The sequence below is a fragment of the Mastigoproctus giganteus genome, chromosome 10, assembly GCF_048544385.1.
Source record: "Mastigoproctus giganteus isolate SK-2022 chromosome 10, ASM4854438v1, whole genome shotgun sequence".
In the NCBI taxonomy this organism is placed as follows: domain Eukaryota; kingdom Metazoa; phylum Arthropoda; class Arachnida; order Uropygi; family Thelyphonidae; genus Mastigoproctus; species Mastigoproctus giganteus.
Window position 1 is genome coordinate 142,795,928 of NC_143584.1, and position 24,873 is coordinate 142,820,800.

At 35.6% G+C, this 24,873-nt stretch overlaps 1 protein-coding gene across 1 annotated transcript in view; it reads right to left on the reverse strand.

Moving 5' to 3' along the window:
- LOC150079329 (116 kDa U5 small nuclear ribonucleoprotein component) overlaps positions 1–24,873 on the reverse strand; it is a 330,420-nt gene that overhangs the window by 132,082 nt on the left and 173,465 nt on the right. The gene's annotated exons all lie outside the window — the stretch shown is intronic.

Genomic DNA, 24,873 nt, shown 5'->3' on the forward strand with positions numbered 1-24,873 from the left:
AGATAGAACAGAGCATATGACAAAGAAAATCCATATGGAGAATAATGAAGGAATTCGAATTTCCCCATCACCTAAAAAATTAATTTTGTTTATACTCCAAGACAGCCATGTAAAGTGAGAGGAATTTTCAATATATAGATACATACAGATAATATATAATAAAATCAGATCTTTTTTTTTTGAAAAACCCCAAACACGGGAGGGTATTAGAACCTATAGTACTTGGTAACGTGCTTGGGTTGGAGGTTGAGAAGATGAAAGAAGATATTTGTTGACATTAGAATTGAACTTCTGTAGACTGTAATTTTCAGGAAATACGTACGAAGGAAGGTTGTTCCAGAAAACAGCACTTGAATGAATACACAAGGAAGATAAAAAGTTGGTTTTGTGAGTTTGAAGTTGGACAGTAAATGGATGTTGGTGGCACATGTTCGGACTGGACTGTTTTGAAAGAGAGAGAGAGAAAGAGAGAGAGAGAGCGCGAATTTTAGAAGCCAATTCAGAAGAACAGTGCCCATGGAAGTATCTGTAGAAAAGGCATGCAGCAGAGACAGTACATCCATGAGACAGCAAGTGGACTCTGTTAGAGAGGAATCATTAATTAACCTAATTGCCCTCTTCTGAATGGAATCTAGAAGCTTGAGAGAGGTTTTGGGGGCACAGCCCCAGATGTGGGAACAATATTCCATGGTAGGGTGGATTTGCGATTTGTACAGAGTGAACAGCTCTTTGAAAGAAAAGTAACACCGAGAGTAAAAGAGAAAACCAAGTTTTTTAGGTGCAGAGGAAGTAATATTTGTAATATGCTTGTGCCAAGACAGATTAGAAGTCAGGGTAATTCCCAAAAGAGATATCAACTTGCCTAGAAATCGGAGTGTCACCAAAGGTAAGCACAGGAGTAGAAGAATCCTTTTTGCGAGATGTAAGACAAGAATGAGTTTTAGAAGGATTGAAATCAACTAAGTTGTCTTTGCCCCACTGGAGAATTACCTGGAGATTGGCATTTAAGGAATTGGTAGCAGATATTCGAGAAGTTGAAGCTGATTGAGCAGAGCAAGGTTTCTCCAAATGGAAAGTGGAATGCAATGTGCTAGCCGGGTGGGTAAAGTGCCTGCCTGGCAACCCAAAGTCGCAGGTTCGAATCCCGCCCGGACATGGATCAAAGCAGAAAACGCAAAAACCTTGGGAGGTGCAATATGGCCAGAGAAACCGATGCACAACAACTAACAAAAAAACCAAAAAAAAACCTGAGCCTTGGGGGGACACCAGCATTTAGAAGACAGAAATAGAAGTTAGAAGACAGAGAGCCATCTACCATCACCCTCAGTGAGCAATCAGAGAGAAAACTGGATAACCAATTACTAAAAACAGTTGGCAAACCATAAGATGGAAGCTTGTTTAGAAGACCTTTATGCCATACACGATCAAAAGCCCTTGAGATGTCAAGAGCAACTGCACGTGTTTCACCAAACTTTTCCATTGAATTTGTCCATAAATGGGTAACATAAGCCAGAATATCACCAGTGGATCGACACTGGCAGAATCCATACTGGCGATCGTTAATCTGAAGGTATGTTTCTAGGTAGTTTAAGAGTTGGCAGTTAATTGATTTCTCCATTACTTTAGAAAGAGTAGAAGTAATTGCAATGGGACGATAATTGGATGGGAGGAATTTGTCACCCTTTTTAGGAACTGGCTGAATATGAGAAAATTTCCAAGCAGAAGGAAAAACACCTTTGGAATAAGAAAGTGAAAAAACAGTGGCAAAGAACAGGAGCACAGGTTTTGAGAACAAGTGGAGAAATACCAACAGGACCTGGAGCTTTCTTAGCATCAAGATTCCTCAAAATCCTTTTGACGGAAGACCACAGGAGGCATTGAATGGAGTGTGTTGGGAATGGGGGGGGAGGTGTTTTACCAAGATAACAAATACATGAGCTGGAAGAAAAATAGAATGCTAGCATGTCAGCTTTATCTTGGCTGAAGTGATAACAGAACCAGCTGGTTTTGACAGAGATGGGAGCAGAGATAGACAAAAGTTGCAGCCATAAGATGGAAGCAAGAGACCAGAATGCTCAGCTACCATTAGGGCAAGAAGCAAGTTTTCTACTCTTAGCCTGTTGAAAAGCTAGTTTGGACTGATTAATAACTGCTTTACAATTGTTGCAAGCTTTGGTGTAAGCAGAAAATGAAACTGGAGAATTGGAAACAAGCCAATTACGATATGCAATGTTCTTCTCTCGAACAGCCTTAGCACATTTATTGAAAAACCAAGGTTTAGATAAAGGATGAGATTTTAAAGTGGAGTGTGGAATAAAGGATTCCATTCCTGCAAGAATAATTTCACTGACACGATCTCAGCAAACGTTGACATCAGAAGTTTTGAAACAGTAATCCGACCAAGAAAAAGAAGAAAAGAAATCTCGCAGGTCATCCCTTTTTGCATTCTTGTAATACCAAACAACACAAGGTTGGCCATGAGATAAAGCCCCCATTGGAGAAGAGACAATCACCAAGTTTTGATCTGAGGTACCTAAAGGACCACTCACTTCAACAGTGTACTTGGAAGGGTTGTTTGTGAGAAAAAGATCAAGCGTGTTGGCTGTATGATTACGATTGTCCGGTATTCTTGTAGGTAAATGAACAATCTGTACAAGGTCATTAGTAATTGCAAAAGCCTCAGCATCTCGACTAGCTGGGTCGGTGTGACTAGAAAATGGAAGTCAGTTGGAGTTGTGAACATTAAAATCACCAAGGAAAATTACCTCACTGTTATGAAAGTTGGACTGGAGAAAGTCAAGTTGCAAAGAGAGGAAGTCAAAGAGCTCCAAGTGATTAGTGTAGTTGGGCGAATGGTAGAGACAGCAGATAAATTTGACACAATGAGGTAGAGAGATTTTAGGCCAAAGAAGATCGAAGAGAGGAGATTCCAAATTACCAAGTCTCTGACAGGGAATATTGGAAGAGACATTTGCACAAGTACCACCTTTGAGGCGAAAGGAATCATATAGGGAATAATTTGGGCAACTGAGATGAGCAGTAGTTGAATCAATCAATAACTGAGATTCTGTCAGAAAAAGTACATGAGGTTTGGCAGACTGCGAGTGGAAATGGATATTGTTGGGATTAGAATTGAGACCACGTATATTTGTGAAATGAACTAGGAAGTGTTTGGGAGGTTTAGATCTTTTCGCAGATAAGCTTACTCTATTAGTTTGACAATTCATGGTGTATTCAGTGGTAAGAAAAAGTGGGATATGGCATACACACGGTAAGAATATACCCAGATCCTTGACATAAGGTGGACTTGACAATGTCCCCACATACGCACTACTTGGACTCCCTCCAGTCACTATCTGGCAGAGTAGGGGTAGCAAGATTATACACTAGCTGATCCAGAAACCTCCTAAAGAGTTACCAATATGTTCGGTCCAGTGTACTAACTAGCGGCCGACCTGCAAACACCGTTTTAGAGCTGTACCTTCGAAATGTAAGGAAAATTGGATCTCGCCATGATGTTCATCATAACCTCAAAAGTCATCAGTCATACTGCATGATGAAAGAGATAGGGAAGGGTTAACTGGAACCTAGCTCTGGAGACTAAACATAGGTTCCACCACTTCAAGCCTCGAATAAGCAAAGTAGTGGTATTGCACCCGTTGATGAGAGTCATCTTCCACCTAGTATTGCCCGGTAACACAGAGGGACGGTATTCCTCCATCTGGTGTTGGTGCCACACCTCGACCCCTGCTTTGTTGCTTCACACCTGGGTGGTCACTCACAGTGCTTGTGCATGGAGGTTATATCCAGGATTACTAACAATCCCATCATCATGAAGGTGCAAGCAGAGGATTTGGCTGTCACAGACGTCCGGACTTTGCCAAAATTGGGTCCATTTGACTTGAGTGTCACCCAAATATCAGTTCCATCAACATTTTAGACGACCAGGTAGCAAGTACAGATTGTCTGGCATATCTGAGAGAATGTCTGTGACAACCACAAGGACCATTTGGTCCTTGTAGTTGTCACAGTCATTCTCTCAACACTAATGTTGCAGGGCTGATTTACATACTAATTTTTCCCATAATATGATGGACTATATACTAATTTCAATATAGATTCTGACTACATATAGATATCTGCAGGTGAAAATTTTCATTACGTGGGCCCAGTTATGGGGAACTTTGAGGAAACAAATATTATACAAGTGAAGCAAAGCAATAAGAGGTCACTCATCAATCAGGGGGTGATCTCCCATAACCATATACACCATGATGTGTGTCACACTGCTGGAAGGTAGGGGTGTGTGTGTGTGTGTGTGTGTGTGTGTGTGTGTGTGTGTGTGTGTGTGTGTGTGTGTGTGTGTGTGTGTGTCCCTGACACACAACAAAAAAAGAGGTGGGCACAAGTCTGTTTTCAACAACTTATGTGAAAGAATGAAAGAGCTGGATTCTTGATGAAATGTTGCCTGGCATGAATTGTGGTATCCTTATCACAAGCCAAAAAACAAGATGATGATGAGTTTTCATTGCTTCAGGACTCTTTGGCAGCAGAAAATAAGCTTTGCTAAGAATCTTCATAGAATGCCTAACACACAGGCTTTGCCAACACTCCTGATTGACAAGGACCACTACTTACAAGGTTCTGCCATGCAGCATTACAATAAATGATGACTAGTGTGAAAACTATAAAATCTGAAGCAAGCAATATAGGCCAACAATCATATTAAACACAAGTGTTATTACTACAACAATGCAAATGGTGAAGGTTGTGAAGGGCTACACTAGTCTCATTTCATTGGGAGGTTCTCAAAGATTCTCTCTATAGCCCAGATCTTTCTTTGTGTGATTACCACACTGAAGATTTGGAAAGAGATTTGAAAGTCAGCATTTTCACATGAATGATAACAAGAAACCAGAGAAGTGAGTGATTTAATAAGTAGTCATCTGAATATACAAAAGGAGAAAGAATTTGCAAGTGTATCACAGAGACAAAATTTATAACCTTTTGCAAAGCAAAATAAAACAAAAACAAATAAATAAAATAAAATCAGCGCTGTTTTCTTTACGAGCGCTGTTTGTTTTGTTAATTCATTAGCCTAGACTAGCATATGAGTTTTTATCTGTTGTTGACCTTTGCTATTTCTTTAATAGTTATTCATTGATCATCCATTTCCATGTCCTAAACTTTATTGATGCTTTCTGGGCTGGTCGCTGTTGATGAATGTCCACTGCACTGTACATCTTCAATGCTCATTCTGCTACACTTAAATTCAACTACTCAAGTTTTTGAGATTACAAATGATGGAACAGAATCTCCTGCTGTGTTTACCATGTCTTCATGAATACCCTTGCTTGATAACCTCTTTGTGTAAAAATATTATGGTTCTGTGTTCCATTTTTTTACATTTATGCAGGTTCTAACTTCAGCAACCAAAAGGATGTTGTTTATGAACTATAACTCTGCATGTGTTCACATAAAAGTTCAAATAAAAGTTATATATATATATATATAAATATAAATATATCCGATAATTCAAAATAAAATGATAGCTTAATATTTATTTATTTATTTTCTTATATTATGTTAAACTTTTAAGCCATTATTTAAATATAAATATTTATATATATATATATATATATAAAAGTTCACATAAAAGTTATATACAGTCAGACTTCTATATAACAAAATCGATCGTTCCCTTGAAAAAATTCATTAAACAGAAATTGTTATAAAAAAATATGACCTTTTCAAAAGTGAAAAATACTGTAAATTCAGAAATATAGTAAAAGATAGAAAATAAATCAGAAATAAGTGGAAATGAATAAATTTCCTAACATTTTAAAACAATTAATTTATTAATACATACATATTAAGAAATGGCTACGTACATGATGAGCACAATATATTAGTACACTTATAAGAATTATGTCATAAAATATTTGGTTATTTTTCGTTGTACACTAAGTTCTACTGTACACTGTTCATAAAAATGTTCCATTTGTTTAAAAACCCAAATATATTTTCTGTTGCATTTTCTTCCCACTGAAGGCTTTGATGCAAAGTTTCAAATGCTGCCAACATGTCTTGTTTGGAAGGTTTAATACTGCCATTGCCACTGCCCTCATCTTCATTCAACTCATCGTCGATATTGTCACTAGTGTTTTAAATATGCTCCAAAATGTTGGAGTCACCTGGATATTCAGTTACTATGACATCATTATCAACTCCTAAAATTCATCAAGAACAATTTCTCCACAGATCAAACCTCTAGCTTGGAGTTAATTCCAAGATTGCTCAATGTCTTGCAGTAGTTCATCCCTCTCATGGCTGTTAATTGATGTTTTAGTGAAACCTGCTTTTGCGAAACAATTTTTAATTGTTGTTTCCATCACATCTTTACTCCACACTTTTGCCAACTCTGATATGCACATCTGCAAATCTATAACAGAATCTAAAGGTTGGTTGTTTATAATTGTAGTATAATTTTGTTCAGTATGCACCTTCGGTAGTCCATTTTCAAATTCTTAATAATGCCTTGGTCCATTGGCTGCAGTTTAGATGAGGTATTCAGACGGAAGAAAACAAGCTTCATGCTTGTAAGTTTAGAGATTACCGAGTGAAGGTGGACAGGGCAGTTGTCAACAATCAATGCGATTTTTCTGTGCTTCAGGGAAATTTAAAATCCACTGTTCAAAATTTTTTTTTGTTTCTTTCCAATGGGTGCAGTATTTTTTGATTAGAACTCCACCTTCACCAGAAATAACTTTTTCAAGTAAGCCAGCCACTCTAAATTTTTCCAGCCAACCAGAACTGACTTGAAATGTTTTATATCCCAGAAAAGATGCGTAATCCATAGCCTTTTCTTTTATTAATGGCTCTGATACTGGTACGTTTTGGTCTTGAATCAACTTCATCCACTTAAAAACTGCTTTAATCTACATCTTCATACAGGCATAATTTTGCACCTTTCTGACTAGGTCCCACATCCTCAAACAGTTTGAAAATTGAAACACCGTTTTTCAGAATGGTTACCACTACTGGCAGGAATACCAAATTTTAAAGCGATTTTTTTTTTTAACGCCCCAATCTACACTATTAAGCACTTCCACTTTTTCACATTACACTCAAGGATTTCCTCTTGGATATTGTAAGGTTACTTTCACAACAGCTAAAACAAGGCTGATTTAGGGACCACTCGTATCTATCATGTAAACAGAGACGGGTGAAAGTGTGGATGACTACGAAACAGATGAATTTCCAGGATAAAGGAAGAATCGCTCTCTTCTAATTTTCTAATAGGGTGCTTACAGTAGAAAACAGGCTGATCAGTCTGCATTGGGAATATGCCTTAACCTTTTTTATCAATGTGTTCACCGTTATCTATTTGTCCACAGCAATGGCAGTGTACACAGATAACAGTTAACCTGTGTGACTTCTCAGTACAGTAGTGTATAGGTTTTACTTCTTTTTAGCCATTGCTGACCCACTGCTGGGCAAAGACCTCTCCCAAAACCTTTCATCTTTTTCTATCTCGCACCATGGTTGGCCAGTTTCCTCCTGCAGGATTTTATGGGCACCACTAAATTGTAAAATGTTTTAGCTCTTAATTCATGGAATTAATCAGAATTAATTAGCTTTTAAGAGCTAAAGGGATTAAAGCTCTTAAAAGCTAAAGGCATTAATTCTTAATCCTTTCAGTTCATAATTTGTGCTTTCTACAGCATCAGCTGTATTGCCTGAAGGCCAGAGGTGAGAACAATGGATACTCGGTCTCCCGAAATCTGTGTTATATGGAAATTTTATTTGTTATATGTTATATATATATATACAGCAATACCTTGCTTAGCATGGCTTCAAACAGCACAGGTTTCACCATAACACGGTTTTCAATTAAGTTCAAGTCTGTGAAAAAGCCTTTGGTATCAGGTTCCATAATAGTCAAAATTTATTGCTTTATGACTATAATGTTCCATTTCCCAGAAAGCTCCTGTTTGTTTATATTTTTGTATCTTAACTTATAATAAATTTATTAGTTTTTTAGAGGAAGCAATAAACTTTATGACTAAGTTTAAGCCAAAAATTTACAGTAATAGCCTAGACATGTACTCTACATATTTATATGCTGCATCGTCATAGCCGAGGTATGCGTACATATATGCTGCAGTGCCAACTCTATTGTCTCACATGCACACGTGCTAATAGCTCTCCTCAGGCAGTAAGCAGCAATGTGCAACAGTGTTCAGTGTTCCATTCTGACGAGACGAGACAAGATGATAGCTTTTCAAACTTTTCATTTCACAACTTATTTTTTACCCCTTTAAATATGAAACAATGAGAAAAAAGGAAAATAATGAAAGTGAAAATACGGAGCTACTAAACATAAATGGCTTACATTAGAAAAAAACTTGGTATTATCAAGTGGCATGAAGATGGTGCATCGCATGCTAAAATCAGGCGGGAAAATGGAATGGATGAAGCATCAGTTTGAATGATTATTTGAAAGAAGGATCAGGATAAAGAGCAGGGAATTTCTACAGCATCTTACATGACGAAAGTGATAACTAAGCAAGGAAGTTCTCTGTTGATTAATACGGAACGCCTTTTATTAATTTGGATAGAAGATCGTAATCAAAAGAGAATTCCTTTCAGTCAAAACATCATTCAAGCAAAAGCCATGAGCCTTTATAACACACTCAAGGAAAAAGAAGAAAAGGAAGAGGAGGAGACAGGAAATATTTACAGCCAGTTGTGGTTGGTTTTTCCAATTTAAAAACTATGTTGGGCTTCACAATGTTTGCATCTCAAGTGAAAGTGTAAACAAAGTCGCTGCTGCAAGATTTCCCAGTGAATTGAAAGACATCATTGAAGAAGGTGGCTACAAGGATGAAAAAATTTTCAAATTTGACGAAACTGGACTGGTCTGGAAAAAAGTGCCCTCACGAACTTTTTTAGCTGAAAATGAAAAGGCCAAACTTAGATATAAAGCATCAAAAGATCATTTAACACTTTCGTTGGATGGAAACTCATCTGAGGATTTTAAATTGAAGCCTCTACTCATGTACAGGCAGAAAACCCAAGAGCTCTAAAGGGTTGCATAAAAAGCACATTGCCCGTAATTTGGCGATCCAATAAGACAGCATGGATTACAAGAGAATTGTTTACAGAATTGTTCAAAAATTATTTTTGTCTGATGGTTGAACATTAGCGTAAAGATGAAGGGATGGAGTTCAAAATTTTGATGCACATTGCCCGTAATTTGGCGATCCAATAAGAAAGCATGGATTACAAGAGAATTGTTTACAGAATTGTTCACAAATTATTTTTGTCTGATGGTTGAACATTAGCGTAAAGATGAAGGGATGGAGTTCAAAATTTTGATGCTTTTAGACAATGCACCAGGCCATCCACATGAAATTTATGATCTCAATGAAAATATAAAAATATGCTTTCTTCCACCTAACATAATGTCTCTCTTACAACCCATGGATAGAGGTGTAATTTCCACATTCAAGGCATATTATCTCCAGCGAACTTTCTCCCAAGCAACTGAAGTTTCAACAGGAGTGGGATCACCATCTTTACAAACATTTTGGAAAAATTATAACATTACGAATGTGATCGAAAATATTTGCATCTTGGCTAGAAATCACTACCAACAACATGCATTCTGTTTGGCAGCATTTTGCTCTATTTGGCAAATGATTTCACTGGTTTTGAATCGCAAGTTCAGACGATTGCCAAAGCCATTGTGAAGATAGGAAAAGACTTGGGGATTCGAAACTTTCGACACTGCCAATGTAATGATTTCATTGACTCACATGCAAATGACTTAGATGATGCAAATCTCACTGAAATTGATAAACAAACTGCATATGATGAAGAAGAAAACAATTCTAAAGTGGATAACACTGAAGTTGCAGCTAAAGAATTTTCAACAGAAAAATTGGAGAAAATTTTTCGAGGTTTGACATGCCATGCGAGGCAATTACGAATGGAGATCCAAATGTAGCATCAAGGTACGGCAAACTTTACAAGATGGAATTCGATGCTACAAAGACTTGTATGCTGAGAAAAAGAAGAGACAACTTCACCAAACTTCATTATTGAAATACCTAAATAAACAATAAAGCTTTTTTCTCATCTCTTTACCTCTCATCTCTTTATATGAAAATGTTACCTTTTTATTAATAAAATTTTTGCAATATTTTTTATTTCAAATCCTTTTAATTGGCTATCAAGTGCAAATTGTTTATAGATTTATTGTAATTTGTTTAGAGATTGTTTCTCTGGTATGCATTCAATTAAAACCCATTATAATTATATCTCAATCAACATGGTTTCACATAACATGGAACAGTTTCGGTACCAATTATCAGTGCTATGCAGGGTATTGCTGTATACATTGTGGGGGAAAAAAAAAAAAAAAAAAAAAAAGGAAAATGAGGAAGATAAAGAATGATAAAAGGGAGACAGAAGATAACTAATAAAATATGCATAATAAGAAGTAATTATAAATCTAGATTTCTGATGTAAATCACAAGCCACTTCCCCATTTTATACTTCTTATTTCCACTTTCTTGTTGTTCTATTTAATATGTATGATATAACATATAAAAAAATATAAAAAAAAAAAAGACAAAGAAATAAGAAAATGAGAGAATGAATTTTCACGGACTAGTACTACTGATAATCAGAGAAATCCAACGACCATGATGAATATTAGTTTAGTGATAAGATCAATGGGAAGAAGAGAGAAATAGAAAGGTAATAATTAGTTTAGAGATAGTAAGAGAAAAAAATTTAAGTTATCAGTTTACTGAAGGAAAAAAAAAAAAAAATTGAAGATAAATAGAAAAGTAATAGGGGTAGAGTAAAATTAGTTTATAGATCAAAGTAATAGACAAAAAAAAAAAAAAAAAAACATAACACAAAATGATATAATACTAAGGAAAAAACAATGGCACATAACATACAACCTTGGTGTCACTTTTCGTGAATAATTCAAAATTGCAAGTAAAGATGACAATATCAAACCATTGTCTGCTTCAGATATAAAATGCAAGCCAAAAAAGGTTTAGGTTAAAACTAATAAGATATAAATAATTTAAAATAAAGGCATTAAAAAAAAATTAAAGCGTAGTAGAAAGTAACACTATGCTTTAATTTTCTTAAGTAAAGTAAAAGGGGGGAAATCATTTACTAGGCATGTAGTTCATAATTTTTTTTTTGTTTGCTAGAAGTCACTAGTTTAGTGCTATGTATATTTCAAAGTCTTTGTTTGCTTTCTCTTTCACCCCTTTTGTGTTTATGGTAAGTTCTCATTCACTTATTTCTATATGTATTTCTGTTCTCTGTAGAACCAATTATAAACTACATGACTAATACATAATTTCCTCCTTTTTACTTTCATTTTGATGTTAATTCCCACTATACTTTAATTTTCTTAATGCCTTAATTAATTCCAAAATATTTATATCTTATTAGTTTTCACCTAAAGACCTTTGCATGTATTTTATATCTGAAACAGATACAAAAGTTTTATATTGTTATCTTTATTTCCAATACTGATGGTCGGTTCTTGAAAAGTGACACCAAGGTTGTATGTTATGTGGGTTGTATGTTATAATATCTTTTTCCTTAGTAATTTTTTTTTTTTTTTTTTGTCTATTACTTTGTGATCCATAAACTAATTTTGCTCCACCATATTACTTTTCTATTTCTCTCTTCTTCCAATTGATCTTACCACTAAACAGCATAATTTAAAATTTTTCCTGATAGCAAAGAATGAGTACTGGTACCTATATTTACAAAAAAAGCACTGTGCACACACACACACGCACGCACGCATGCACGCACGCACGCACACACACACACAGCAATACCCCGCATGGCACTGATTACTGGTACCGAAACTGTTCCGTGTTATGTGAAACAGTGCTGATTGAGGTATAATTATATTGGGTTTTAATTGAATGTGTACCAGAGAAACAGTCTATAAACAAATTATAATAAATTTATAAACAGTTTGTGCTTGATAGCCAATTAAAAGGATTTGAAATAAAAAATATTGCAAAAATTTTATTAATGAAAAGATAACATCATGAGAAATGAGAAAAAAACTTTTTTTATATAGGTATTTCAATAATAAAGTCTGGTGGAGTCATCTCTTCTTTTTCTTGGCGTACAGGTCTTTGTGGCATCGAATCCCATCTTGTAAAACTTTCCGTATCTTCATGCTACGTTCAACATCTGGATCTCCACTCATAATCACCTCACAGGCCATATCAACTCCCCGGAAAACTTTCTTTCTCCAATTCTTCTGTTGAAAATTCTTTTGGTGCCATTCCAGTGTTATCCGCTTCAGAACTGTTTTTCTCTTCTTCATATGCAGTTTACTCATCAAGTTCAAGGAGAGAGTTGCATCATCTAAGTCATTTGCATGTGAGTCAGTGCAGTCACATACATTGGCAATGTCCAAAGTTTCGAATCCCAACTCTTTTCCAATCTTCACAGTGGTCTCCGACAGTTTTTAAATTCTGTACAGTGGGATCAACTGACGATGTTACCAACAGTAAATTCTAAGTGGGAAGCATTCAAGGAATTAATCGTGGAAGCTACTAAAAGTTTCATACCTATTAAGAAATATTGTTCAAGGTTCAGGCCTAAATGGTTGTCAAATGAACTAATGAGACTCGTAACAGAGAAGAAAAACGCATGGAATGCATATAAATTATCAAGGACTCAGAAGCCTATGGCAGATATACGTTAATCTGTAATCAGGTCACAAAGGAGGTTCGGCAGGCGAAGGCAGATTACGAGAAATCCTTGGTAAAAGATGCTAAGAAAAACAGCAAGGATTTCTTTACTTATATAAACTCTAAAAGGAAGGGGATGAATCTGATTAGTCCACTTGACATCAATGGTTCGACTGTTGATGATCCTGCTCAGATAGCAAACAAACTGAATGAGTATTTTGCATCTACATTCACACATGAGGAGTTATTAAGGTTTGAAAATGGCAGGTTATCAAATTGTAGCAGGGTGCGTAATGATCTTGTAATAACTGAGAGCAAAGTGGAAGAGAAATTGTTGAAGTTAAATGTAAGAAAAGCACCTGGGGTGGATGGGATCTATCCAGTTATATTAAAGGAGGCGGCAAAGCAACTAAGCAAACCCTTAGCCATAATTATGAGAGCATCCTTGGACTCAGGGGAGGTTCCCACGGACTGGAGATGTGCAAATGTATCCCCAATTCACAAAGGGGGATCGAAGGGTGACACGAGTAATTACAGACCAGTTAGTTTAACTTCTGTTCCGGGTAAAATAATGGAGTCGCTGGTTAAAGGTTAAAGATGCATTGCAGGATCATCTAGACAAGACTGCAGAAATAATTCAGACACAGCATAGGTTTGTTAAGGGAAAGTCTTGTCTGACAAATTTGATAGGATATTATGATGTGATTACAAAGGAACTGGATGCAAAAAATAATTTTGATATCATATATTTGGCTATCAGGAAAGCTTTTGGCACTGTTGCACATGGAAAACTACTGTACAAATTGGAGCAAAATGGTATTAAGGGTAAATTGCTACAATGGATAAAAGGATTGTTGAGTGGGAGAAGACAGAGGGTGGTAATCAATGGGTGCTGCTCTTCGACTAATGTTATTAGTGGAGTCCCACAGGGTTCGGTGTTAGGTCCACTGTTGTTTTGTATATTTATCAATGATATTGATAAAGGTATATCAGGCTTAATGTCGAAGTTTGCAGATGATACAAAGGTTGGCAGGGTTGTTAATGACAGTAATGGCAGTGTGCTACTGCAACAGGATCTAGATAATTTGGGCAGATGGGCTAAGAAGTGGCAACTGAAGTTTAACCTTGACAAATGCAAAGTACTGCATATGGGTAGAAGTAACCCCAGAGAAACATACCAACTGTGTGGTACTACACTTAAGGTGGTAGAAAATGAAAAAGACCTGGGAGTAATTGTGCAGTCAGATATGAAGTTCTCTGAGCAATGTCGACAGGCTGGCAGGGCAGGTCATGGGGTTTTGTCAATGATATATAGGAAATTTGCTAGCAGGGAAAAGGAGGTGATTATCCCTCTGTATAAGGCAATGGTCAGGCCACGCCTTGAGTACTGCGTACAGGTCTGGAGGCCTCATTTTAGGAAGGATGTAGATTTACTTGAGCGTGTACAGAGAAGGGCAACAAGATTGGTGAGGGGAATGAAGGGATCCTCTTACCAAGAGAGGCTTAAGTTCTGCAAATTGCAGTGGCTGGAGACTAGGCACCTGTGCGGTGATCTGATTGAGGTATATAAGGCCTTGAATGGGTTGAGCACGCTGAATTCTGATGGGATCCTTCTACTTGTTCAGATTACGAACCTAAGGGGGCACATAAATTCAAATTAAGAAAAGACAGATGTAGAATAGATGTGCAGAAATTTGCCTTTAGCCAGCGGGTGGTTGATTGCTGGAACAAACTTCCATCTGTCGTTGTGGAAGTTGATAGGTTGAATAAATTTAAGGAGGAACTGGACAGGCATTTTGAGGGAATGGTGAGATTTTTTTTTTTTTTTGGCTGATGCTGCCTAAGCTCATACATTTGCTTTCTTGCATCACATCCCACTACTACTACTACTTGTCTGAATTTGCAATTCAAAACCAGTGAAATCATTTGCCAAAATGGGAAAAACATGCTACCAAATAGAACGCATGTTGTTGGCAGTGATTTCTAGCCAAGATGCAAATATATTTTCGATCGTATTTAAAGGGATAAAAAATAAATTGTGAAATGAAAAGTTTGAAAGCTATCGTGTCATCTCAACAGGATGGAATTAAGAATACTGAACACTGTTGCACGTTGCTGCTGACTGCCCGAGGGGAGCTATTGGCATATGTACATGTGAGACAATAGTTGGCACTGCAACATATATGTATACATATCTGGACTATGACAACGCAGCATATATATAGAGTACGCGTCTAGGCTATTGAATGAGTTTTAATATGTACAGTAAATTTTTGACTTGAACTGAATCAAAAACCATGTTATAGTGAAACCTGTGCTGTTTGAAGCCATGCTAAGCAAGGTATTGCTGTAGATAGCAAAAAATGAGTACTGGTACCTAATGTTTACAAAAAACAAAGCACTGTGTGTATATATATATATATATATGAAAAGCACTGTGTATATATATATATACCTATATATATATATTCTTTGCTATATATATATATATACACATATATATAGCAAAGAATATATATATACATATATATAGCAAATATAAATAAATTTTTCCTGCTAGCAAAGAATGAGTACCGATACCTATTTTTTCCAAAAAAAAAAAAAAAAAAAAAAACACTGTGTGTGTGTGTGTGTGTGTGTATATATATATATAATATATATATATATATATAGTGCTTTTTTTTTTTTTTGGGATCTTTTTGGAAAAAATAGGTATCGGTACTCATTCTTTGATATCAGGAAACATTTTAAATTAAAAAGATATGAAAAGTAAACTAATAAATTGTTTCCTGATATTGTTACTTCAGTAGTAATATTTTTGGAATAAAAACAACATATGAAGCCCAGTGGAACTTCTCTATTACGGACTTCTATTTAACGAATTTTTTCGCAAAACATTGAACCTTGAAATGAAATTATATGTAAAATTAACCCCATATAGCGAAGTGTTAGTCTCTCTATAACAAATTTTTAAAAAAATTAGTAAAAGCATTTTTGAAGATTTTCAAGCATTTACTGCTACACAGCTGCTCAAATATACTGCCTCCTTCCTTCCAAAATTGTGCATTAGCATCTGGAATTAAATAATCATCCTTTTAGTGAACACTTGTGGCCATTGACGCCCGTAGGTGGGTCTTTATTTCATTTTTGTATAACCCAAGAAAACAAGTTTACGACCACTTTTAAGAAAACCCAAACCAAATGGGTTTTCTTAAAAGTGGTCATAAACTTTATAATAAATAGGGTAGATTCATAAATTGATGTCGACTCGGGGAAAATGAAATTCGATGCAGTAAACTTTAGCATGCTGCAACGGCAATACATAGAATGCTACCATAGTCGGTTTTTAGTAACGCCTACTGAGTGATGTTCGCTTCTCACCTCAACTGTACCACATAACCTTCCTGTCAATCATTATGTGATATGTCCGTTCTCATCTAACAGGACTCCCAATAGATGGTTTTCATGAATTTTTTTTTTTTTTTTTAATTTCGTTCGTCATCAATCACGTAGGCTATATGCTCTTGTATTTTTTTTTTTTTTTTTTTTTCTGAAAAGTAACATACAGCATACATTAATCATAAATTTCTTTGGTGTATATATGAATGAAAGCAGAATAAAATAAATTCACAAAGTCGTATATTTCTTTAAAGTGATTGATAGGAAAGGTCACGTGATACTGTTGAATTGGCAAGTGAACGTCATTGAGTAGGTGGTACTAACAATTCACTATATAGCCAGCGCAGCGAAGTTTGGGGTGTATGTATCGGCAAGAGCTGCAGTCGAGTAATTTTTACAATTGCAGAAATAATGTCGAAGAGAAAGTGTTTAAGTATTAATGATAAAGCAAAGATTGTTATGATATTGACCAGGGTTTTAAGAAAAAAGATGTAGCGGAGAAATGTGGCATACCTGCAAGCAGTTTATCTATGATTTTAAAAAATCGAGGATCAATTTTAAATGCAATTGAAGGAGGAGCAGACAAGAAGCAAATTAAGTTGTGTATATACGAAGATGTTGACAAAACTGTTCTAAAATGGGTGCATATGATACATGAAAAGAATATACCGATATTGGGCCTAATAATTAAGCAACAAGCTCTGAAATTTGCACAGTCCCTTGGAATTTCATTCCATTCGCATTAAGTTCTGTATTTGCACAGTCCCTTGGAATTTCATTCCAGGGGACTCTGCAAATACAGAATTTAATGCGAGCACTAGGTGGCTAGATAAATTTAAGAAGCGCCGCAGAATTGTGATAAAGGTTATTTGTGGAGAAAGTGTTAATGTAAGCGAACAAGATTGCAACAGTTGAAGGAACAATACCTTAAAGAAGATTTTGGAAGAATATGAGCATAAGGATGTTTTTAATGCTGATGAAATGGGTTTATTCTTTAAATGTTTACTGAATAGAATACTTGCTTTTAAGGATAATAAATGTTTTGGCGGAAAACAAAGCAAAGAAAGAATCACTGTGCTAGTTGGAGCAAATATGACAGGAAGAGAAAAATTAAGACTTTTAGTCATCGGAATATCAAAAAACCAAAGGTGTTTTAGAGGCACAAAATCTTTGGAGGTTGACTACACCTTTAATAAAAAAGCATGGATGACAAGTGATATTTTTGAAGAATGGATATTAAAACTAGACAAGCGTATAAAAAAAAATTAAAAAGGAAAATCGTATTGGTAACTGACAACTGTCCGGCACATCCTGCCAGTATTTCTGCCAAACTTAAAAGTGCAAAGTTGTTGTTTTTACCACCAAACGTAACATCAAAACTCCAGCCAATGGACCAAGGCATTATTAAAAATTTTTAATTTCATTATCGAAAAAGAAAAATAATGAAGATTGTCAATGCGTTATCAGAAAATAGAAACTTGGAGGTTACAATTAACCTTAGAGATTGCATCTCTGAACTGGCAAAAGTTTGGACAAATGATGTCACTGAATACACTATTCAAAATTGTTTTTCGAAAGCGGGATTTGCATTGAATACAGAAGTCGAACAAGATGAACTGCCCCTTTCACAACTGAAAAACTTTTGGACATTATTAGAATCGTCCGGAAACATCGAAAACGAAATAACACTGGATAGTTATGTTTATGTAGATCACAGTAGAACATCCAAATGAAGATGAAATACTGCTGAACAGTGTTAGACGCGACCATGATCAGGAAGAAATTAATGATGACGCTGAAGATACATCAGAACAACCCGTAGAAAAGTCAACTCGCGAAGAAATGATTAACGCTTTTAAAACGGTTTGTATGGGTCTACAGTTTATGAAAATGTTCCTAATAATGTTTTTAATGCTCTGAACAAGTGTGAGGTTTTCTTTGAGAATCAGACAATTTTTTAATTGTACTGTGCAAACGAAAATTACACAGTTTTTTAAATTTGTGATACCAGGGAAAATTGTGTAAACGTGATTTAAATAAGTGTTTTTGAAATAAAATACATTAAAAATAAATGTAGATTCGTTTTCATTTTCTAATTAGATTTTTTTTTTTTTTTGTAGTTGTTGGCGCATCGGCTTCTGTGGCCATAATGCACCTTCCAAGCTTGTACAAGCACCTCCGGGCTTGTACAGTACTTTGCAGTACTGTACAAACCTGAGGCAGGATTCAAACCCACGACCTTTGGGTTGCCAGGCATTCTAATTAGATAACAATTTCTAATAAAAAAGATATTCTCTGTATAACGAAATTTCTCTATAATAAATTTTTTCGCTGGATTTATCGAATTCGTTATAGGGAAGTTCGACTGTATATTAACACAGTTTATTTAGCATAAGTTTAGTATATATTATTTATTATAAAAAATAAGTAAAATGTGCATAGTTTTATAATAAAGTTTTTATACACAATTCCAAATTTTTATTAAGTTCTCATCCAACACAATATGCCCACTTCTTTTCTTACTCTTTGTGTCTGTTGATGAATGATGCTTCCAAAGCAGCTAAGAATAGAGATATTTTGCTGGATTGAAGTGTGTCAGCGGTGGGCCTAAAATTTTAAGTACGATACCAATTTCCTCAAGGAATGTGAACAATCCTTGTTCACATTCACTTGATGAAATTGGTATCGTACTCAGAATGTTCATCAAATGCTTCACTTCTTCCGAAATCATCTTTCAATTAGGTATTCCCGAAATCTATGAATTGTATCTCTTTCATTTAACTGAAACCAAATTGACAATTTTCTAACTTCATTCTCTCCCAGAGCCAGTCCCAAAATTTGCAAGCCCTAGGGTCCTGTGCAAAACTTATGGAGGGCATTTTTGTAATAATGAATTTTTTTTTTTTTTTTTTTTTTTATTTTACAGCAACTAAGACATAATAAAATAATTTTATATTACACTGAACAAAAATTTTAAATATGAATAATATTTAATACATTAATCAACAGTATTGTTTTGCCCATTTGAGTGCTGGGCCCTGTTCGAAAGAAACGGTTGAACATGTTTGTGGTTGGCACTGTTCTCACCAAATGTCATTTGAGAGTTAATATCTTCAGGCCAATGTTTCCTATCAAGAAGGAAAAAGAAAATCACCTCTCTTAATTCTCGAACAGGGCACTTACAGTAGATGGTTGACCAGAACCCATTGTCCGCATCAGGAATACCTCTTGATCTGCTCACTGCTAACCAGTGTGAATTCTCGGTATGTGGGACAGGTGGTTGGATGTCGTACCAGTACCCCTAACTTGTAGAATGGCAATTCCTTTAGCTCTCTTTAGCTAAAAATAAATATTGATACATGCAGTTCCCCCTTTACGAGTTTTTGCTATATGGGATTTTTTTTTATTTATTTTATTTTTTTTTCAAGTATCAACAAAATTGAAAATATGAATGTTAATTGCAAAAAAATGAATGTTAAACATTCATAAATACTGCATTTCAAACCATGCACGTAGCTATAAATACAGTGCACCATGCTTTACGATATTAATACATTCCAGAGACACTATCATATCACAAAAATATCGTAATGTGAACACAATAACACACTGTTTTTTAGTCATTCGTTCAAGACCCCGAAGTTAATTTTCGCTATACAGGTGAACCCCGCTTAACGCTAACAATTCGTTCCAGAAAAACAGAGCGCTAAGTGAATCCGCGCTAAGCGAGCGCACCATTCCCATAAGATAACATGTGTATTTGTGAGTTGCGGTCAGTGCCATAGGATATTTCCTAATCAATAATAAACAGTAGTGAAAAGATGCGCAAATGTCGGTCAAAATATTTAATATTCAAATACTTGTATATATAAAATATTCTGCATTACATACGTATCAAATTAAGTGTGACTACTTATTTTTCAAAATTAATCTTAAAATTCCAATTAAAATCATGAATTTAATTGATTTAATTTAATTGATGAATTTAACCATGAAAAATGTGTCAATTTTTTTTTGGGTTGAACTTTGGCCCTCTTCCAAATAAACTAAAAGGGGTATTAATTTTAAATCCCCCCCAGTGTTACCACCCAACAATAAAGTCAACCGATCCTTCACCGCTTTGAAACCTGCCATGTTTTTTTCTTCTTTCAATATGAAACTTCTTTTAGGCATTCGTTTCCACAAATGTCCTGCTTCATTTATGTTAAAAACTTGTTGAGAAGTATAACACATAATAACCCTCTTCAATAATTTTAACAAGTTCTTTTTTGAAAGTTTCAGCTCCTTGATCTGCACTTGCGGCTTCTCCCTGGATTTTAAATCTATTCACCCAGCCCTTACTAGTTTTAAATGGTTCCATGTTCTTACAGTTAAACTTGCAAGTCCTAAATTATGGCACACATCTGCTTGTCATTGACCAGAATCAATTCACTTCAAAACGTCTAATTCAGATTCTAATTAGTCAAAACGTCCAAATTCAAAACGTCTAATTCTATTCAGATCTCATTCAGATTTCAAATTCAGTCTTTTCTTACATTTATAGTCTTCGTACTGTGCCCAAAGGTTGTTGCTTTTTCATTCTTATCGGCCATTATTAACGCTTCGAAAATGTAACTGCGTTGGTTGCATTAATTACAATACAATATTCAAGTAAACTGTCCGTTACACACGATGTCTAATACTGTACTGAGTGATGAATAGACTTCAGATAAATGCATATAACACAAATATTACAAGCAATATACTTGATCGTTTTTTGAAATGTTGATCTTGGAACTACATAACAAGTCAACATACTGCAATTAAATTAGCGTGCGAGAAAATTTCACTGGGCTTGGGAAAATTTCTCAAGTCAGTGTGAGAAACGTTTTAATGCTGTTTTGCTATTCATTTTCAAGCTATCGACTCCATCAAATGAAACGATTTCATTAAATATGCCAAAAATGCAATCCGTAAATGAACATTATAGTGATTTATGACAGCGTAAAGCAAACCATGTTATAACGGGGGCTTGCTGTATAAATAAAATATTTATCTCTCTAAAAGGTCATTTTTATAATGTAAATTGTATTAGTTCCCAATTCAAATCATTAAAATGCACTACACTTTCATCATTATCATATGTTCTGTTATAAGAATCAATTTTGAATGCCTTTGAGATATTTTTCAAAAACACATTTCTGGAGGTCACTACATAAAACAAAAACAATTTGCACTTTCCGGTTTATTGGGCTTTTCTGTTAGTGCAATCTATTATAAACGGGTAGTAAACTCGATCTTATTGCATTTGCGATAATACTGATATCTGGAATTGTGTGGGTTTTTACATCATTATGGTGAATGTGTTTCCCCCCTCACTGCAATCTTCAATCATATTAAAAACATAAATTTTCAGAATCTTCTCTTCATTCTTTAATTTTTTAAGCTTTGTAAACTTGTTACTCTGTGCGAATTGTGTTAGTTAGTTGCAATTTGTGTGTGCCATTAAAAAATGCTTATGCATGCTATCGTGAAAATTTATAAAGAAAAGAGAAGAGATTATCTTGGAAAGAAATGCCTCTTGAAGCATTTCTGAAAAAGACGACTCCTTGTGCAACAAACCAATGAGTGTGCATTTAGTCGATGATGATGAAGAATAAACATTCTTTAACATTTAAGTCATAAATGATTTCTTTAAATTATAATTTGCTTGATTTTACAGGCTATGTTTTCATTTATTTGGATAAATCAATCATTGTTTAAACATAAAGTAATTAGCTAATTAATTTCATTGTTGAGAACCCTGTTTTTAACTTTATGTCTATAGAATATAAATTCCCGCTTTACGAATTTTCGCTTTACAAGCGTGCGCTAGGAACAAATTAACTCGTATAGTCAGGAACTACTTGTACATAATCAGGTATTTCATCAGGGGACTACACTTGATCATGTATCAAAAACTGTGTTTCTATACAATTTTAAATTTCCTTTTCTTCCACAAATGTGGAAGAAAAGGAAATTTAAAAATAAGTGACAGCAAATAGGAGGGCAAAGCAGCAGACCTTCCACAAAAATATGGACAGGGTAAAATATAAGAAATTAAGGTAAAATAGGAAATAAAAAGGTAACAAAATTAAAATAAGTGCTTATAGTGTAACTTAGATGCAATAATAGGTGGCTATAAATTAGAATTATCAAAAGGTGTGATTTAGAAAAATCTGGGAGAATTTGTATAAGAATGTGAAATTAGAGGATAATGCAAGCAAATGGTATAAGCCAAGGGAATGAAGCAAGGAAAGAAGGAGCTGAAAGTGTATATAAAAAAGGTATAGATAGCAAGGGGTAAAGGAAATTTGACATTTTGTGATTTGAAGGAGCCTTTATCCTACATTCAACTTGGGTTCCAGCCCATATGCATCTAGATCTCAGCATTTGTCCCGTACTTAAATTCAAAAATTGGTTAGTTATGTTATACATCTATAACATTGTTAATAAAGTACAAAACAAACTCCAAATGGAAAAGACCTTTTATAGAACAACCTTTTGGCCTTGCAGTGGGGACAGTGTCTCCACCCAACCATGAATTACCATCACCACCATGAAGAAGTAGTAGCCCTATCTAGTGATATCTCTACGTCCAAAGGCACATTTAACAAAATTTACAAATCTGTCAAATCAGTGACTATATTCAAAAATTCCACCAAAGTGGACTGACAGAGAGGTAGTAGTAGTAGTGGCATGTGATGCAAGAAACCAAGTGTATGAGCTTATGCAGCATCAGCCAAAAAAAAAAAAAAAAAAAACACACCATTCCCTCCAAATGCCTGTCCAGTTCCTCCTTAAATTTATTTAACCTGTCAACTTCCACAACGACAGATGGAAGTTTGTTCCAGCAATTAACCTAAAGGCAAATTTCCGCCCATCTATTCTACATCTGTCTTTTCTTAATATGAATTCATGCACCCTTAGGTTCGTAATCTGAACAAGTGGAAGGATTCCCATCAGAATTCAGCGTGCTCAACCCATTCAAGGCCTTATACACATCCATCAGATCACCGCACAGATGCCTAGTCTCCAGCCACTGCAATTTGCAGCACTTAAGCCTCTCTTGGTAAGCGGATCCCTTCATTCCCCTCACCAATCTTGCTGCCCTTCTCTGTACACGCTCAAGTAAATCTACATCCTTCCAAAAATGAGGCCTCCAGACCTGTATGCAGTACTCAAGGCGTGGCCTAACCATTGCCTTATACAGAGGGACAATCACCTCCTTCTCCCTGCTAGCAAAATTCCTATATATATCATTGACAAAACCCCATGACCTGCCCTGGCAGCCTGTCTGCATTGCTCAGAAAACTTCATATCTGACTGCACAATTACTCCCAGGTCTTTTTCATTTTCTACCACATGGTACATTCCTCTGGGGTTACTTCTACCCATATGGGTTACTTCTACCCATATGCAGTACTTTGCATTTGTCAAGGTTAAACTTCATTTGCCACTTCTTAGCCCATCTGCCCAAATTATCTAGATCCTGTTGCAGTAGCACACTGCCATTACTGTCATTAACAACCCTGCCAACCTTTGTATCACTGCAAACTTCGACACTAAGCCTGATATACCTTCATCAATATCATTGATAAATATACAAAACAACAGTGGACCTAACACCGAATCCTGTGGGACTCCACTAATAACATTAGTCCACGAAGAGCAGCACCCATTGATTACCACCCTCTATCTTCTCCCACTTAACCATCCTTTTATCCATTGTAGCAACTTACCCTTAATACCATTCTGCTCCAATTTGTACAATAGTCTTCCATGCGCAACAATGTCAAAAGCTTTCCTGAAATCAAAATATATGATATCAAAATTATTTTTTGCATCCAGTTCCTTTGTAACCACATCATAATATCCTATCAAATTTGTCAGACAAGACTTTCCCTTAACAAACCCATGCTGTGTCTGAATTATTGCTGCAGTCTTGTCTAGGTGATTCTGCAATGCATCTTTAACCAGTGACTCCATTATTTTACCCGGAACAGAAGTTAAACTAACTGGTCTGTAATTACTCGTGTTACCCTTCGATCCCCCTTTGTGAATTGGGAATACATTTGCACATCTCCAGTCCGTGGGAACCTCCCCTGAGTTCAAGGATGCTCTCATAATTATGGCTAAGGGTTTGCTTAGTTGCTTTGCCGCCTCCTTTAATATAACTAGATAGATCCCATCCACCCCAGGTGCTTTTCTTATGTTTAACTTCAACAATTTCTCCTCCACTTTGCTTTCAGTTATTACAAAATCATTAAGTATCCTGCTACAATTTGATAACCTTCTGCCATTTTCAAACCTTAATAATTCCTCATGTGTGAATGTAGATGCAAAATACTCATTCAGTTTGTTTGCTATCTGAGCAGGATCATCAACAGTCAAACCATCGATATAAAGTGGGCCAATCAGATTCATCCCCTTCCTTTTAGGTTGAGCATCCCTCCCTCTAACCACATTCTAATGTCAGTATATTTGGGACAGTTGAGCACAATGTGAAGGCCAGTTACTGGCTCTCCACAAGAGCATAAGTCTGAGGCTGCCAACCCTCGAGGTAGCAAACTGTAGCAACCTCGATCACAAGTCATGACCAGTCGGGACACAGCAAACAGTCAGTCCAAACTAAAGCCATGGCTTCTGCCAGCTCACAGTATGAACGGAGGGGATAAAGGCATATAAATGTCTACCT